Source organism: Danio rerio, chromosome 17 (genome assembly GCF_049306965.1).
Source record: "Danio rerio strain Tuebingen ecotype United States chromosome 17, GRCz12tu, whole genome shotgun sequence".
Lineage (NCBI taxonomy): Eukaryota > Metazoa > Chordata > Actinopteri > Cypriniformes > Danionidae > Danio > Danio rerio.
In genome coordinates, this window is record NC_133192.1 from 43,703,733 (window position 1) to 43,721,318 (window position 17,586).

Genomic DNA, 17,586 nt, shown 5'->3' on the forward strand with positions numbered 1-17,586 from the left:
TTATGTGATATTTTTTTTTCAAGTACATTTCTTTGTATGCAAGCTGCTAGGTTGGATGTTGATTGTACCAATTTTAAAAGGATGGCTGAAGGAACACGACGCAACCTTGAGTAAGAAACAGTTTATACTTTGTGTTTGTGTTCTATTTACTTGTGGATCAGAATTACAGGTCTGGGGTCAGCGTTGAATACCCTGGTGGCTGTAATCAATGGAAGATATTGTTCTAATTTCATACACACACATGCACGTGAACATTTTCGAAGTCTATCTGTATTTAAACCAATCAGGTTAGAACACTTACAGTACATGTATGACACAGTTAATGACGTTATGTAAAAGTATAATTGTTGTTGTTTGGAGATTGTAAGCTGAGTAAGCTACTAACTCTGCAAGAGTGTTGAAGCTGGTTTTTGCTGATAAAACTGCAAACTATCTTCAGGAAACTTTTTATTGAATCTTTGACCCAGATTGGTCATTTTTGTGTTAACATTATGGGTTTCCCTACTATATATTTGTGCATATACATTAGATTAGAGGCCAAACTCAAAACAGGAACTAATAAAAAGAAAAAAAAAAAAAACTCAAGATCACAGTCCAAAAATGAATATGTTGTGGAAATGTTTTAAATAAAATGTTAATGAACAGGAAAATCAAGAGAAACAAAGAAATTTATTAAAACGTCCCAACAGACACACAATAAGATTTAATATTAGGTAAGATTTAGGTCGCCGTTGTAACAGAGGCCAGCTAGTGAAGTGCTGTGCAGGTACACCTCACTCTTCTGACCTCTAAAGATGCTTTAGCAACAGACGCTGGCTTCATGGACATCATATTGGTAATGTCCACACAACGTCCAGCTGTAACAACATTAGATGTTGATATTTTGTTGGTTTTAGGTTGCGTTAGAAAGTAACCAAAATCTCTTCACACCACAACCAGTGTGCAGCTTCCACTTGGCTGATGTGACGGCAGCCACAGAACAACGGCGCCAGGTCGCTCATCACACACCAGCTATAGGTGCAGTGGAGAGACAGTGATAGAGCCAATTCAGTGGATAGGGATGATTGGGAGGTCATGATGGTTAAGGGCAGAGAGGAAATTTGGCCAGGACTATGGGGTTACACCCCTACTTTTTACGACAAGTGCCATCTAATTTTTAATGAACACAGAGAAACAGTACCTCGGTTTAACCATATATTGAATAATAACGAATTTAACGGGTCCATTAAATGGCATATAATATTTTTGTCTGATAAATTTTTGGTGGCCGAAAATTCAGTACATCTCTAATTTCAACACACTTTTAGATTCCTATTGATTCACATTTCTGCTGTGTGATTGGCTCTTAGGTTAATATGGAGTAGAAAAGTTTAGAGCGTATTATTGTTATTGACAAATTTTATCACGATTCAATATAATATTGTTTATTGGCCCAGCCCTAATCAGAAATGATGTTGACATCTTGTGCCTGTTGGGGTATTTACAATGTTGTACTTTTTAATGGATATAACTGTTTAATAAAACTTAAATGTACCTAAATTATTGTCTATAATCACTAAGAAACTGAAAAAAAAATAATCATTTTCAAAAAGAGCTGTACTCATTTATGCTAAGCACTGTAGAGGGTGCACTTATTTAATTGCTTTTTGTGGTTTATTTATCACACGACTGCACATTTCAGTTTTGCTTTCAGGATGGAAATAAAAATATTAGTTATTAGTCAAATCATCATTTCTTTTCAGTTGTGTTCTGAATAATAAATATTGCTTCAGGTTTGCTCAAAGGAGCTCAAATCCAAATCATAATGTGCATTTATTGACATTTCAAGCCTGGTCTTTGGAGCAGCAGTGTTTACACTGACACCAGTCACTTGCTGATGTATCAAGCAGCGATGCAAACATCTCTTTCTGCGCTGACATGAGTTGAACATCAGACAGAATGACACATTGCAGCAGGAGAAATGCGGTCTAGTTTGTTTACTGACCTTCCCGTCTCCCTACTGGCAACAAACAATCAAAGATGTCTGTCTCTCTCCCTGCGCTCTCGGAGAACTGGGGCAAGGTGACTTCTCTTCCAGCACTCCGCTAAAGTAGTATTCCACCTCATTGGGTCACTCGTTCACCTGCAAGACAGAGAAAGTACATTTACCTGAACATGTTCCTTGAAAGCTGTGGAAGCTGCAACTATATGTCACATTTTGAGAAATATATTTTTACATTTTAAGAACAAAATGTTGCACACGTGTTAGTGGAGCTGCTCTGGTCTAAGTCTACAGCATCTATGCTATTATAGCGTTTGCACCATTACCATGGAAACAGGTATGCTGGAACACTTCTCAATACCAGAAACGTAGAGAACAATCTTAAATTCTCGTGGACATTATAGATCTCATCTCGGAAGAATGAACTCGCAGGACCTCATAAGAAAGGAATTGAATACTTTGATATTTGTGTTGGTCACATGACCTTTAACAGAGCATAATTAAAGCACTACGACCCTTACATATTGATTTATTGTTTTAACCCTTGTGTATTCTTCAAATTGACTACTGTTCCGGTATGTTGGCATCTTTTTTTTCCCCATTGACTCCCATTATAACCACATTTTACAGAATGTCTCTCATTACCTTTAAGAGTCAGCTGTGTTGAACCATGGCACTTTTGCTATGTACATGGTGGACTTTGTAAATGGAAAAACTTAATCATTTCATGAGTTTTCTCCAAATGTATCCACAACCGATTTATTTGATATATTATTAACATCACATGGGAGGAGAGGAAATGATGTGTTAATTAGCTGAGCTTGACAGATTTAAAAATCTAAGTGCAAAATCTAAAGCGCTTGGTGTAAAAGCATTAAGGTCATATCTGAATCCATTTCTGCCATTTTAAAGACAGAAAAATATGATCTGTGCCCCAGCGCACAGGGTTGTGCTTATTTTCTAAATGAGTTCTGGGTGTGTTTTGAGCATAATGTGTATTAAACCAATCAGAGTCTCATCTCCCATTCCCTTTAAGAGTCAGTTGGGTCGCACTGTGGTGCCATTTGCTATTTACATGGCGTACTTTGTAAGTGGAAAAACTGATTGCTTCAGTATCAAGAAAAAAGTTTAACAGATCATCTGCAGCACGAGGATAAAGAGTGAGCCTCCTCCATTCAGGTTTTTTTTCTTTTTCTTTACTTTACTTTTACTCTTTACTTCTTTATGTTCATGGATAAGAAGACTGTGTTGTACGCACTATACTGAAGACATCCCTTAGATATTTAATTTAGTCTGTTAAGCACAAAGATGTTTCAAAACCTCTTCGAACAATGATTTTTCAGGACCACACTTGAAACCAAGGGGTAAGAAAGGTTCCCAAAATACACCAGCCACAGTTGCACCCTTAAGTAAGGTGATCCACAGATTAGTATTTTTTGCCATTATTATGAGTTTTTACAACAAACAAATATATTTTTAATATATTCATAACCACGTTCGTGTTTTACTGTCATGCTTAAAAAAACGCTGAAATAAAAAACGCTAAATTTTGTGATCTTTAATCAATAATAATAACTCGTGTACAGCAGTCCCACAACATTCTGACACTCAATGACACTCGAATATCCTGTCAGTAATGTCTATTGGCTGAGAATGACCTTTTTACAGTGTCTGCTATAATGTTAATGTTGTTTTGGTGTGTTTACATAGATGAAAATGGCCACTGTGTAAATGCAGAGTATAGTTACAATCTTATTGCCACATTAGATTGTTATGATAACAAAATATATTTATGCCTTCAGTGATTTCTTAAAAATAAATACCAAAAAATAACACAACTGGAATAATTACAACAGTCACGAACATGAAGCATGAGATCGCAATGACATATGATGACATATGCAGGTGATGTAGTACTGTCCCTATTCTTAGGGGTACATTTTGAAGCCCTTCCTCTTCACACACGGTTTTAAGGACCAAGGAGAAGGGAATGGGGTATGGAATACAAAAATAGAATAGGAATTGGGCCTACTTTCCAGCAATCAAAAAAAAAAAAAAAAATGAACAATCATAACGATGCGGGGTCAAACTCTCAATGGGTGGTATCAATCTCCTGGGTGGTAAGTTATATCCAAACGCACGTCCTATTCTTATGCCCCATAAAGTAATGCATGCGTCTCCAAAACCCGACAGGCGAACAAATCTATAATTTGGGTTTGAAAGGTCTGCAAATAGCAACAAATCAGGTTTTAAGCGCCTTGCGGCTTATTGCGCCGGGTGTATGATAGGGCCCATAGTGTAGAAATTAAAACATAATTTTATGAATACTTCTTTAACATTAGCACAGATGTACTGTACTGAGATGAATGAAAACAGCATTAAGCTAAATTGAGCCAATTAATGATGCTAGCATATTCAGAAAAGCTGCATAATTTTTTTACACCTTTAACTTTGCCAATGACCACTGTATTAATGTCAAACTTCTCTGAAACAATATGTATTGTATAAAAAAATAAATAAAAAAAACTATACATTTATACTTGAACTGACAGTCATGTCTTGGAATATGCAATCTTCTGGCTCACACTATATTCTTTTTATTATTATTACTATTATTAGTTTTTGTAAGAACAAGATGACATAATTCAGTATATTCCAGACCAAAGGCTCAAACTCAATCCCCGAAGGGGTGCAGCTCTGCTTAGTTTAGCTTCAACCACTTCCAACTTACACCTACTTAAGAGTTTCTAGTAGTCTTAAACGGCTTAACCAGTTGGATCAGCTGTGTTTGATTAGGGTTGGAGCAAAACTGCGCAGACCTGCGTCCTTCTATAGGAACTGAGTTTGAGACCTATGTTCGAGACAGATACAGATCCAATTAATGGTTGACAATGAGTATGTAACGCCTTTCCATTTCCACTGCAAACAAAAAATAAATAAATAAAAGAAAAGTTACTTAGGTACTTACATAGAAGTTTAATTATGTTTCTAGTTCAAATATCTGAAAATTATTCAATCAAGAAGCATTTTCTGTACAAAGAAAATACATTGTTTTTGGAAACAATGGGTCAATAATGTAATTTTCTTTTCCTTAAAGCAAGCTAAATAATCTGAAAAAAAAAAATTTAAAAAAAAATTAAAACTTTAATGTTGATCTCCTGGGTGGTAAGTAATATCCTAATGCACGTCCTATTCTTATGCCCCACATACTGATGCGTACATCTCCAAAACCTGACAGGTGAACAAATCTAAACTTGTTTTTATTTAAACAAATATTTAGTAGTTTCCCAGAGGTGGGTTGCGGCTGGAAGGGTATCTGCTGCGTACAAATGTGCTGGATAAGTTGGCAGTTCATTCCACGGTGGCAACTCCAGATTAATAAAGGGACTAAGCTGACAAGAAAATTAATGAATGAATGAATTATTTAGTAGATATTACTGCTACAAAAATTATAACATTATACAAATGCAGATTGTAATGAAAAAAAAGAAAAAATATATAGATGAAGTAGGCATGGAGATAGTAGATTTTATATTTATGTAGAAAATAAGAATTTTTATAACATTTGAATCCTTATTATTTTATTTTTATTTTTTTCATTTGTAAAGATAACCAGTTGGATTAGTAAATATCTGAAAATTATTGAATTATTGAAAAATATCTGAAAAAAAGCATTTTCTATACAAGTAAATAATACATTGTTTTTAAAAATAATAGGTCAAACATGTCATTTTCTTTTCCTTAAAGCAAGCAAAATAATCAGAAATAAACAAAAAAAAAACAACAACCAAAAAAACACACTAATGTTGACCTATTGCTTCTGAAACAATGCATTTTTTTCATTTTGAATTACGATTCCTGAAAACAACACATTTATTTTACTTGTCTAGAAAATGCTTCTTGATTTCTTACTTTTCAGGGACTCAACACAATTTCCCAGCTACAGATTCACACTTTTGCGTTAAAACTGCTGTTATGAATGTCGCTTTGACTGTCATCGTAAGCCTATCTAAAGCTGCAGTCAGATGTGCGTTGTCGTGTTTCCTGATGCAATTGTTCTTGCTCACTTGCACTCATGACAAAATGTCATAAAAACATTCTATTTCAGTATAAGCCATGACATGTTGATGTTCTGATCACATGCGGCTGCCAGATAAGCCAAGGAAATGGCACAATTTATTCATGTTACCTTTAAAACTCTGCACACAGTTGCACATGCGAAGGCATATATTATAAAGAATTAAAGAAAGAGATCATTTTATATTGATGTGACAGTTTTATACCACATACTCTGCACTGATATAATCATATGAAACATTGCAAGGCAACAATGAAATGTCTCCTATGATACAATATCAAGGACACACCTGCAGGCCAATATGATTTATGCGGTAAGATGGTATGCAATCTATCACTAGGGTGAAAGTCAAAAACAATTATGGTGTGCGGCTGTAAAGTGTAGATTCATCTCAGATTTTCTAATCAATTTTATTGGTAATCTAAACAACAATTCAAAGCGCTTCACTTTTTACACACCATACCCCATAATGACAATGTGAAAAAAGAGTTTTTGAAATTGTTGCAAATTTATAAAAAATAAAAAAACCCTGACAAATCACATGTACACAAGTATTCACGATCTTTGCTCAATACTTTGTTGATACACCTTTGACAGCAATTACAGCTTCACATCTTTTTGAATTTGATGCCACAAGCTTGGGACACCTGTCCTTGGGAATTGTTGCCAATTCCTCTTTGCAGTCCCTCTCAAGCTCTATCAGGTTGGATGGGAAGTGCAGGTGTACAGCCATTTTCACATCTCTCTTTAGAGATGTTCAATAGAATTTAGGTCTGGATTCTGGCTGGGCCACTTAAGCACATTCATTGAGTTGTTGTGAAACCACTCAATTGATATTTTGGCGGTGTGCTTTGGGTCATTGTCCTGCTGAAAGATGAATCGTCGCCTCAGTCTAAGGTCAAGAACACTCTGAAGCAGGTTTTCATTCAGGATGTCTCTGTACATTACTGCATTCATCTTTCCCTCTATCCTGACTAGTCTTCCAGTTTCTGCTGCTGAAAGACATCCCCACAGCATAATGCTGACACCACTATGCTTCACAGTGGGGATGGTATTAGCTTGGTGATGAGCAGTGCCTGGTTTTCTTCAAATCTAACGCCTGGCATTCACTCCAAAGAGTTAAATTTTAGTCTTATCAGACCAGAGAATTTTGTTTTTTATGGTCTAAGAGTCCTTTAGATACCTTTTGGCAAATTCCAGGTGAGGATTGGCTTCCGTCTGGCCATTCTACCACACAGGCCTGATTGGTGGATTGCTGCACAGATGTTTGTCCTGCTGTAAGGTTCTCCTCTCTCCACAGAAGAACGCTGGAGCTCAGAGTGACCATCGGGTTTTTGATCACCTCCCTGACTAAGGCCCTTCTCCCCCGATCACTCAGCTTAGATGGCCGGCCAGCTGTAGAAGGAGTCCTGGTGGTTCCAAACATCTTCCACTTACGAGTGATGGAGGCCACTGTGCCTATTGGATTTTTCAGAGCAGCAGAAATTTTTCTGTAACCTTCCCCAGCCGAGTGCCTCGAGACAATCCTGTCTCGGAGGTCTACTGACAATACATTTGTCTTCATTCTTGGTTTGTGCTTTGACATGCACTGTCAACCCTGGGACCTTATACATAGACAGGTGTATGCCTTTTTAAATAATGTCTAATTAACTGAACTGACCACAGGTGAACTCCAATTAAGCTGCTGAAACATCTCAAGAATGATCAGTGGAAACAGAATGTTAGAGCTTCACGGCAAAGGCTTTGAACACTTGTGTACTTGTGATTTTTCAGGTTATTATTAGTAATAAATCTGCAGCAATTTTTAAACATATTTTTTCACATTGTCATTATGGGGTATTGTGAGCAGAATTTTGCGGAAATAAATTAATTTGATCTATTTTGGAATAAGGCTGTAACATAAAAAAAACTAGAAAAAGTGAAGCGCTATGAATACTTTCCGCATGCATTGTATCGTATGATCCACCATCACAACAGTCTTTATTGCTTTTCCATCACACATCTCTTTTAAGTCGACAACAAAAATTAAGAGGAGTAATGAAGCCCCCATCACAGATTGGGCCAAGAAGTTATCATTCATACATTCATTTTCTTTTCGTCTTAGTTCCTTTATTAATTTGGGGTCGCCAAAGAGGAATGAACCGCCAACTTATCCGGCATGTTTTTTAACGAGCGAATGCCCTTCTAGTCGCAACCCATCTCTGGGAAACATTCAAACACACTCATTCACACTCATACACTGCGGACAATTTAGCCTACCCAATTCACCTGTACCGCATGTCTTTGGACTGTGGAGGAAACCAGAGCACCCAGAGGAAATCCACGCGAATGCAGGGAGAACATGCAAACTCCACACAGAAATGCCAACTGACCCGGCCGAGGCTTGAACCAGCGATCTTCTTGCTGTGAGGCGACAGCACTACCTACTGTTCCACTGTCTCCCCAAAAATGTATAAATATAAGAAATTTTATTAGCCACAAGAGTACTTGTTTACTACATACATTGTCATCACTTTATCATTTGGATACTGTGAAAGAAAAAAAGAACTATTCTTGCATATGTTCTTTTAAAATGTGTTGTTGTTATCTTTCAACGATGAGGTCAAAAGAGCCTTATTACAAAGCTTATTAACCCTTTTTTTCCCACATAGCAAACCATTCAAATATGAGTGAATGGAGCCACATCTGCTAATTAGGTGACATACACAGATGCCAAGCATAGAGAATTAATTATAGTAATTAGTAATGTTGCTGGCAAAGCTTTGCCCAGAGATGTGAAACTACACAGCAGTGCATACACAGCCGGGAATCATTTTAGATAACCGAGGCGGAGAAAACTGCATAAATATTTATGATTTCTGAGGCATATCTTTACAGAGTTGTAAAATACAATTTTCAAACAGCCAACTGATGTTGAGGGTCTGAAATATTCATGAGTGATGGAGTAGTTTTTTGGACAGAGATCTAATTTGATGATATGATGCTTCACACAGAGATGACCTTCGAGATAGGCCAATTGCTGTACATAACTTATCACAGTGACCTACTGACTGATTCTTTTCAACAAAATGCAATATTTAGGCACATTTTTGAGCTACATATATTTGATTTTTGTAACACTTCATAATAACTACACACTAAAAATAATTTATTGAGCATCAGCAAATAGTTAACTCATCATTTGTTAAGCATTAAGTGTACATTATAAGACATTTATAAATACAGATTCAAATGCTGTATTCTTGACATCTAAGCACATATATAATGTGCTTAGTAATTGTACTTTCAGACTTTGTTACTGACGAATGTTTCATTACTAAATTATTGCATTTTATGTAATACTTTTTAAACATAATTTAAAAGTGCTTTTATTTTTAGATAAGATTGCAAATATTTATTTTTTTTTATTTGAAACTGAGCCTTTAATTGTAATTTATAAGGGACTTATATATTATACTATATATTAAACTGTATGCATTTGTAAACTGCTTACTAATCTTATAATGTCTTAAAATGTAGAGTTAATTCTTAATTAATTCAGAGTTAAATCGTTACCAAACGATGAATGAACTAGTTGCTAATGCTTAATAAATGATTCAAAATGTATAGTTATTGTAAGTGTTACCCTAATTTTCAAGAACAGAACTAAGTTGCCATATTATTTGAGATTTTGATTATTTCTGATAAGTTTCTAATAATCTCAGAGTATTATTAATAATTTCATTTTCTAATAATTTTAAAATGATTAACCCCCTTTGATTTTTTTTCTTTTTTTTTAATATTTCCCAAATGTTGTTTAACAGAACAAGGCAATTTTCACAGTATGTCTGATAACATTGGCAACTTTTCCAGCATATGCTTTACACAGTGAATACCCTTCCAGCTGTAACCCAGTATGAGAAACATTTACACACACACACTCATTCACACTCAAAGCTAAGACCAATTTAGTTTATTCAATTCAACTATAGTGCATGTCTTAGGAAACCCACACCAATACAGGAAGAAAATGCAAGCTCCACACAGACATGCCAACTGAGCCAGCCGGAACTCGAACCAGCGACCTCCTTCCTGTGAGGCGACAGTGCTAGCCACTGAGCCACTGTGTTGCCTCCAGATTGCATATAATTGTCTAATAATAATTACCATTTGTATTGTTATCATTTGCTAGCACTTTACTTCAAACGGTATTCATAAACCTTTATAACCATGACATGGCATGTGTCATAAATATGTATGATCTTTTAGGCATGCCTATGACAACTTTCATGAAGTGTCATTTACTTAGTTCTGTCATTTTAAATGCAAAGTTGTAATTTTTGACATAAGCAACTTTACATAAGCAGCAATACATTATTACTTGTCATAAACCTGTCATAAAAACATGAACAAAATGCAGACATTATTAATGTGTCATGAATTTTAAAACAGCACCATTAATATGTCTTGAACCATCTACAGCAGTACAAATTGAATTTGTAATTAAATGGTCATTAAATGGCATTAATTATTAATGACACTGTTATACAAATTATTTAAAAAGAAAAATGTTCGTGTGCACACATCTAAAAAAAAACAAACAAAAAAAACTTAAAGGTAGGTGCTTGATCAAGCCAAAAGCAATAGACAAAGTAGAAATAATCAGAACACTGCCACTTTATCTCTCAAAAGACAAATAAAAATTGTTTATTTAATGAAGTATAGACACTTTTAAAGACAAATTCAATTTGTTCTACTGAAAAAAGAGATCAAAAAATATTCATGACTCAATCATTATGGCCTTGTGGAAATCATGTTTATGATAGATGTATGTGAAGTTATACTATCCTGGTAGTCAAGTTGCTATGATGACATTTCAAAAAATGTCATCTTTGCATTGAAAGTAGCAAAAACAGATAATGGAACTTAAATGTGCAGTAGGTGATTGTCTTCAGAAACATCTTTTTTGTGTTGATGGTTGAAAGTTTCTTTACATTCCAATAGTAATGATTAAAGTAAATTTTCTAAATGTAATTATAAGTATTTTCATAATCTGAGAATGGCGTAAGACTAAAAAAAAATGTGCTGAAAACTCCCATAATTCTGGTAAGTAGCCAAAACTGCGCTCTTTGTTGATGTGCACACATTTAGTCATTTAGCAGACATTTACATTTAGTCATTTAGCAGAAGCTTTTATCCAAAGCGACTTAAAAATGCCAAATCAGAACTTTTTAAAAATCCCGAATCAATATTGGAGTAACTTTCGCATGCTGGAGGAAGGATGACACCATTGCTGAAGTATTTATTTTAGGTAATGTTACGCTTTCAAACTATATTAGTCGTGTAAAGCTGATGTAGAGTTTGTTGTTTTACAAATGGGTTATATGCACGGAAGTGTTGTTCAGCCACTGAAATCTTCTGGCGAAAGATTGATGTGACTATTTTAAATTTTATAAGGTCATTTTACAGCACTGTTAATGTCTATTTTTATTAAAGTAAATAGCGATATTCCGCCTATTCTGCTTTTCTTAGGTGAAGTTGGTTTTATATTCACATTGGTTTATTTTTAAACAATGACAACCTGTGACATGCTCCCCATATTGTTTAGTATGCAACTTTAAATATTTGGTTTGAAAAAGTATGGCTTTGTAATAAGTGTAATTACTACATGCCGCCAACCAACCACTAAGCATACAGTAGTGGCTTTAGGGCAAAGCACGTAAAGAAGTGAGAACAGCAATCCTTGTATGCATGAAATATTGCACATTATGACCAGTTTTGCTTGCTAACTACACAACTGAAAATGTGCTAGACATAAAACAGTTTTTCGTTCAGAATTGTAGTATTATAAAGTTTTCTAACTGGCGAATGACATGTGGGTTGTCTGCTCTCATCTTTAAGTTGTGCGTTTGTGATTTCAGGAGGTGTAGCTTTAGACAGCAGGGGAGGGACTGTGTTTCAAAGATATTATGCTAATGGATTTCATTTTGCCAGATCACCTACTGCACCTTTTATGACAGTTGTCATAAGCTTGCATTAAATCCCATTCTTATTTGTATGACAGTTTTAAAGTGGATCAAAACATTTCATCAAAGTTATTCTATAACATTTCAACAACATCATTTCTTATCTTATAGGACTATTAAAAAAAAAAAAAAATTGATCCTCTTCAAATGTTGAAAACTTGTATGTCAGATCATGTCATGAATTATAAAGGTGTCATAACATTCTTATGAAAATCCCCTGAAGTAAAGTGTTCCCTGCTTTTTATTTTCAATGAAACATCTTTACCGCAAGCCATATTGCAAATGCAGTGAAGCAGAGAGTAAGATGATTAGGTATATTGTTGGATTAGTTCTAAGAGATTTCATTTCTCAAATCAAGTCTGGATAAGCTGTAACTGATTGAAATTGCACCTCAGCTGTGACATTTTATCTCCGAGCCAGATCAAACTACAAAAGTGTAGGTGCGATTTAGAAATTAAGCTGTATTTTGTTGCGGTGGAAAATGACTTATCTCAATAATTAATTCAGAAAGCTAATCACTTCAATTAAAGTCTTAAATAAATCTCCCGTCAATGCTTCACAATGAGAAATTACACTTGCATTATGTGCTTCAACAACACACCTTGTACATCTACCACAATGTGCATCCTTCGGGGACTGTCTAATAAGCAAAGTCTCTCAGGATAAGGCACACTGGCTGCTTTTTTCTTTTCTTTTCTTTTCTTTTTTTTCTGTGCAATCACAAACCCCACAAATCAAGTGTCAAGGCCCAATTTGTCAGTTGTCTCCAGCATAAAGAATTCCTTGAGAATCCATAATTCAAGCAATTCCCCAATGAATCCGTCGTTCGATGTGACTGGCAGAACAGCGTTTTTGTGGTCTCATTTACTAGCCACCAGCTGAGATGTTTCTCTCTTGTCTTCAGTATTGTGCTGTGTGATGTTCTTACTTGAAGAAACCCAGATGATCTATTATGTGGAAATATGCATCGTAAAGATTTGTATTACAGTCTTGACATAGTGACATGCAGAATCTAAAACCCGATACCTTTTCACGAATGATCTAAGACTGCATAATATGTCATTTCAGCATCAATATTGCAATATGCGCATCCACAATAGTCACAAGATATACATTTGAAAACACTCATGGTTTGTCACTGCAACATGAACTGCAACCATAAAGTTACCAAAACTTATCAAAATTATTTATGCGTGTTTTGTGTGTATGTTTTGGAGCCTGTGACTATGTTAGCATTTTTAAGTCAGTTTTGGGTATTCAAGCATAAGAAATTACCTTTTAAACTTTAAGTAAGATTAAGGGGCCTGTTACGTTGCTGAACATGATAATTATTTTTTCAATTATATGTATATATATATATATATATATATATATATATATATATATATATATGTTTGTTTTGCGAGTGGGAGTGTAAATAAAGCCGGATAAAGGACGAATGTGCGAGTGTTGCTGTTGATATTGTTATAATTTTTATATTTAATAATATTGTGATATTCAAGATTTTTGAAGTCATACAGCTCTGGATAACTCAAAACAGTAACTACTAGTCTTGTGTCTATCCTCAAAAGTCTCCGTAGTCATCTTAACAAAACAAACACTGCTGTCACTTCAGTGAAAACCCCGCCTATGCTTTCATTTGGTTGGAGAATGAAAAAGAAGTGACTGACATAACACTTATTTCAGCTTCCAAATGACAGCATGCAACAGCAGGCGTTTAAAACGTGAAGCATGCAGGCCATTGAATCATTGAAATAAGGTGCTGCCCAATGCAAAAAGCGCGTTCGGTGTGATCGGCCCCTAATTGTATTTGTGTATGTACGATGAAAACTATACAGTGTTATTTGATTAATAAATGTGTGTATATGAATATTGCTAGACTTCCAGAAAATCATAAAGCGATGTGCATTTTATTTGCACAGTATCATTGCTCTACTCAATGTTTGCAATAGATTTATTATATATTATTTACATGCTCTTCCTTATAAAATTATCTTAATGTATGTAAAAATTATTAATTATTTCCAAAATTACCAATTTATTTCATCTGCTGAACTCAATATCGCAATTTATACAACAGTTCTGACTGATTCTCGAGTCTCGCTACAGCCTCTTCACCCCTGTGTATTACTCCACTCACATAGAGTGGCAAGCAGAGAGCTAAACTAATGCACTACATTTTGACAAATATTGCAGCTGTTGGACAACATAATGTACTTTTGAGGCTGTTTTAGGCGATAATGGTGTTTAGATTGCAACTATGCAGTTTATTTATAAGGCTAGTGCCTATTTTAAAATATATTTGCATAATTTCAGAGATTCTACACGTCGGTGACCATCAGCCTATCATATTGAGCATAGCAAAAATATTGACAGCTGAAGTTCAGCCACAAGATGGGGACAGAGACCGCATCTTGTCCTTAATTAACTTATATAATTATTAACAAAAAATTATAGAACAGGTAAGTGACATTTTTTGTTAATCTCTCTCTTTTGTGATTTGTATTGCAAAATTTATACCAAGGTAATCTAGAAGTGTTTGCTTTGCTTTGACTTTTTCTTGGTTAATTTTTGAGAAATCCCAATTGCAAAAGAAAAATTCTCTGTTGACTCATTGTATTTCGTGCTGTTACGCCTTATAAACTTAAAATGTGTGCAAAAATCACATGTTTTGTTATTATTTTAGACATTAAGCGTAAGAGTCATTCAAATACTAGTTATAAAGTAGCATTTGTGAATTAGCAACGGTTTTTGCTGTTCTGATGGTCAGCTGCAGATATGAATGAATGGCGGAAGAAAGTAGCTCCTGATACAAAAACATTTCTGTTTGATAAAATTTTTTATATACATGATTATGCCATCAAACGGTTGTATAGTCGCAATTGTAGCAGTGTGATATAGGTGTATATCAGCACTGCTGGGACACTAAGGCACTCGACCTACCAATATACAGCCATATCACACTGATGTGAGTGTGATATTGCTCATATATGTCATAAAAAATAGAATATTGAAAGTGCTTTTTTTTATTTCGTGCAGCCCTAGTATGATCAATAAATACTTAATGATATATAGTTAATTTTAATCACATATTATACAATAAATATATTAGCATCTGTCAGGTTAGTTTGTGTGTTGTGTTCCACACATTACCTATCATTGTATTCACACCAGAGGGATTTTGTCTGATTCTCCTGCAGATTTTATTAATATAAGGAGGTAAAACTCTGTGTATTGCTTAATACTGGAGAAAGCTTTATGGCTAGCATGGCTCCTGGGAGAATTATCAGCCAGTCATATAACAACATTAATGGTCAGTAATGTCTTGTAAAGTTGTTCTCATCTTAGAAAAGAGAAGTGTTTTTTATTTTTTTTATTTTAATTCAATGCTGATATCATTAAAATCACTCAAAACTAGTGACTACACAACATGTATAAATAATGAAGATTTCGAAGGGTTCTATTATGTCCCTATTTACAAGATAAGTAAAATAAGTTTCTGATGCCTCAAGAGTGGGTATGTGACGTTTTAGCTTACAATATTACACAACAAAATATTTTATAACTCTTTAAAATTGCCCCTTTCAGACTTTGATCCAACTTGTTTTTATTTATTTATTTATTTATTTATTTATTTATTTATTTATTTATTTATTTATTTATTTATTTATTTATTTGTGTATTTGTATATTTATTTTATTATTGTTTATTTTTAAAAGACTGCTTCTTTGAATTTAAATGAGATTGTGCACCCAGCCCTGTTTAAAAAAGGTTGGAGCTACAAATTCGCATGGGTTATCCTAAACCACAGATAAATGAAATCCTTGAGTATTTGTAATCATATTTCACACTGCTCAAACTTATTTACCCACATTTATTAATTTTTTATCTAATTACAATACTGTATTTGGTTGGTCCTTAGAATGATATAGAGCATAGATCTCAAACTCAATTCCTGGAAGGCCGCAACTCTGCACGGTTTTGCTCCAACCCTAATCAAAAACAGCTGATCCAACTAATCAAGGTGTTCAAAACCACTAGAGACAATTAAGGTGTGAGATGGTTGGAGCTAAACTATGCAGAGCTGCGGCCCTCCAGGAGTTAAGTTTGAGACCATTGAGAGGGTATGTGTGAGTGTGGCTCCACCCACTTAATTGTAAAAAGACATTCGTTTTCAGCATGAATCCTCAACAGAACACACAAAACACATCTACAACAACAAAAAAGCTTAGTGATTGACTGCGATTGACAAAGAGATGTGACAAGCAATCTGAAGGATATTTTAGGTTGCTGGACATAAGCATATTTTAATGCAATCATTTGCTTTTTTTAACACTGTAGAGAATGCTAAAGATGTAGTGAAAGGAGTACTTTAATTTGTTGTCTGTTTACACCTGTGCTTAAACCCCAGGGAAATAAAAAGGTTATCTTATCAAAGATGTATTAAAGATGAGGCTTTTGTTAAAGAACTGTCACATAACGTTTCGGAACATTGCTCAAGTGAGAAAGATCAAGATCTGGAATAAATCTGATTTGATTAAACATGCAGTGTCTTTTCGAGAGTTTCTAAATTTAGAAGATTCAAATGAGAGCAAACAGAAGGTGCCTTGCAAGCAGGCAGTTATAAATGTTAAAACCTTTATTAAAATCATGGAAGATAATGTTTTGACTGGTTTTGATACTTGACAGGTATCAAATGTGGTTGAATGTAAACTTGCTTAGAGTCTTTATCAGGTTTTTGAAATCTGTGTGAGCTTGATATGAATAAAGCAAGCCTCAAAACCCATCTTAAAAAAAAGAAAAAAAAGGAGTAAAAGGCACCTATGATGAAAATTAACTTTTGTAATCTGTTTTGGACAGAACTGTGTGTAGGTATAGTGTGTCCACAGTCATATTGGGGAGGTAGAAACACAATAAGTCTCTTTTTTTATTTCCTGATGTTAAAATGGGATTCACTCCCATTTTGAGGCCCACCGCAACCTGATGTAAGAGTGTGGTTTTCCCCGCCACCAGCCAGTTTGACAGGTGCCATGTCTCCATAATAAAATGTATGCACAAATCAATTTATTTGATTTATTTGCTAAAAAATGGGATTAAAATAAATGTTAAAACTCAATGTGTTCATCTGCACCTCAATAATTAATTTTATAAGTTTAAAATGTTTTTAAAACTGCTTGTTTGTAATAAAGACAGCTATTTAATCCTTAACCGATAAAATCGCCATGGCCGCATGGTCTCATTAAACGTGCATATGTGTTTGCGTACTGCAAACGGCATTTGTAAGTAACTCATCATTTCAGAAAGGTTTGAATTAACTCCACCACACATACATCAAATAAACTTACTTGGTATTTTTGACTAGTGACCTTATTTTAGCTTTATCCATGTCTGTCTCTAATCACTGACTGCTGTTTATCTGATGTAATGCATGAGAGTGCCCTTTAAAGCAAGAGGAAAGGAAAAAAATAACAGCACAGGGAATATTAAATATGAAAGTGAATTATATGACTCTAGTAACTACA

General features: G+C 34.6%; 1 protein-coding gene across 8 annotated transcripts in view; it reads right to left on the minus strand.

Annotated features, from left to right (window-relative positions):
- Positions 1-17,586, minus strand: part of LOC797812 (leucine-rich repeat and fibronectin type-III domain-containing protein 2) — a 299,809-nt gene that overhangs the window by 183,018 nt on the left and 99,205 nt on the right. For all 8 annotated transcript variants that reach the window (XR_012393078.1, XR_012393080.1, XR_012393081.1 and 5 more), the window contains one exon: positions 1,985-2,122. The gene's annotated coding sequence lies outside the window, so the exon portion shown is untranslated. The remainder of the gene's footprint in view (positions 1-1,984; positions 2,123-17,586) is intronic.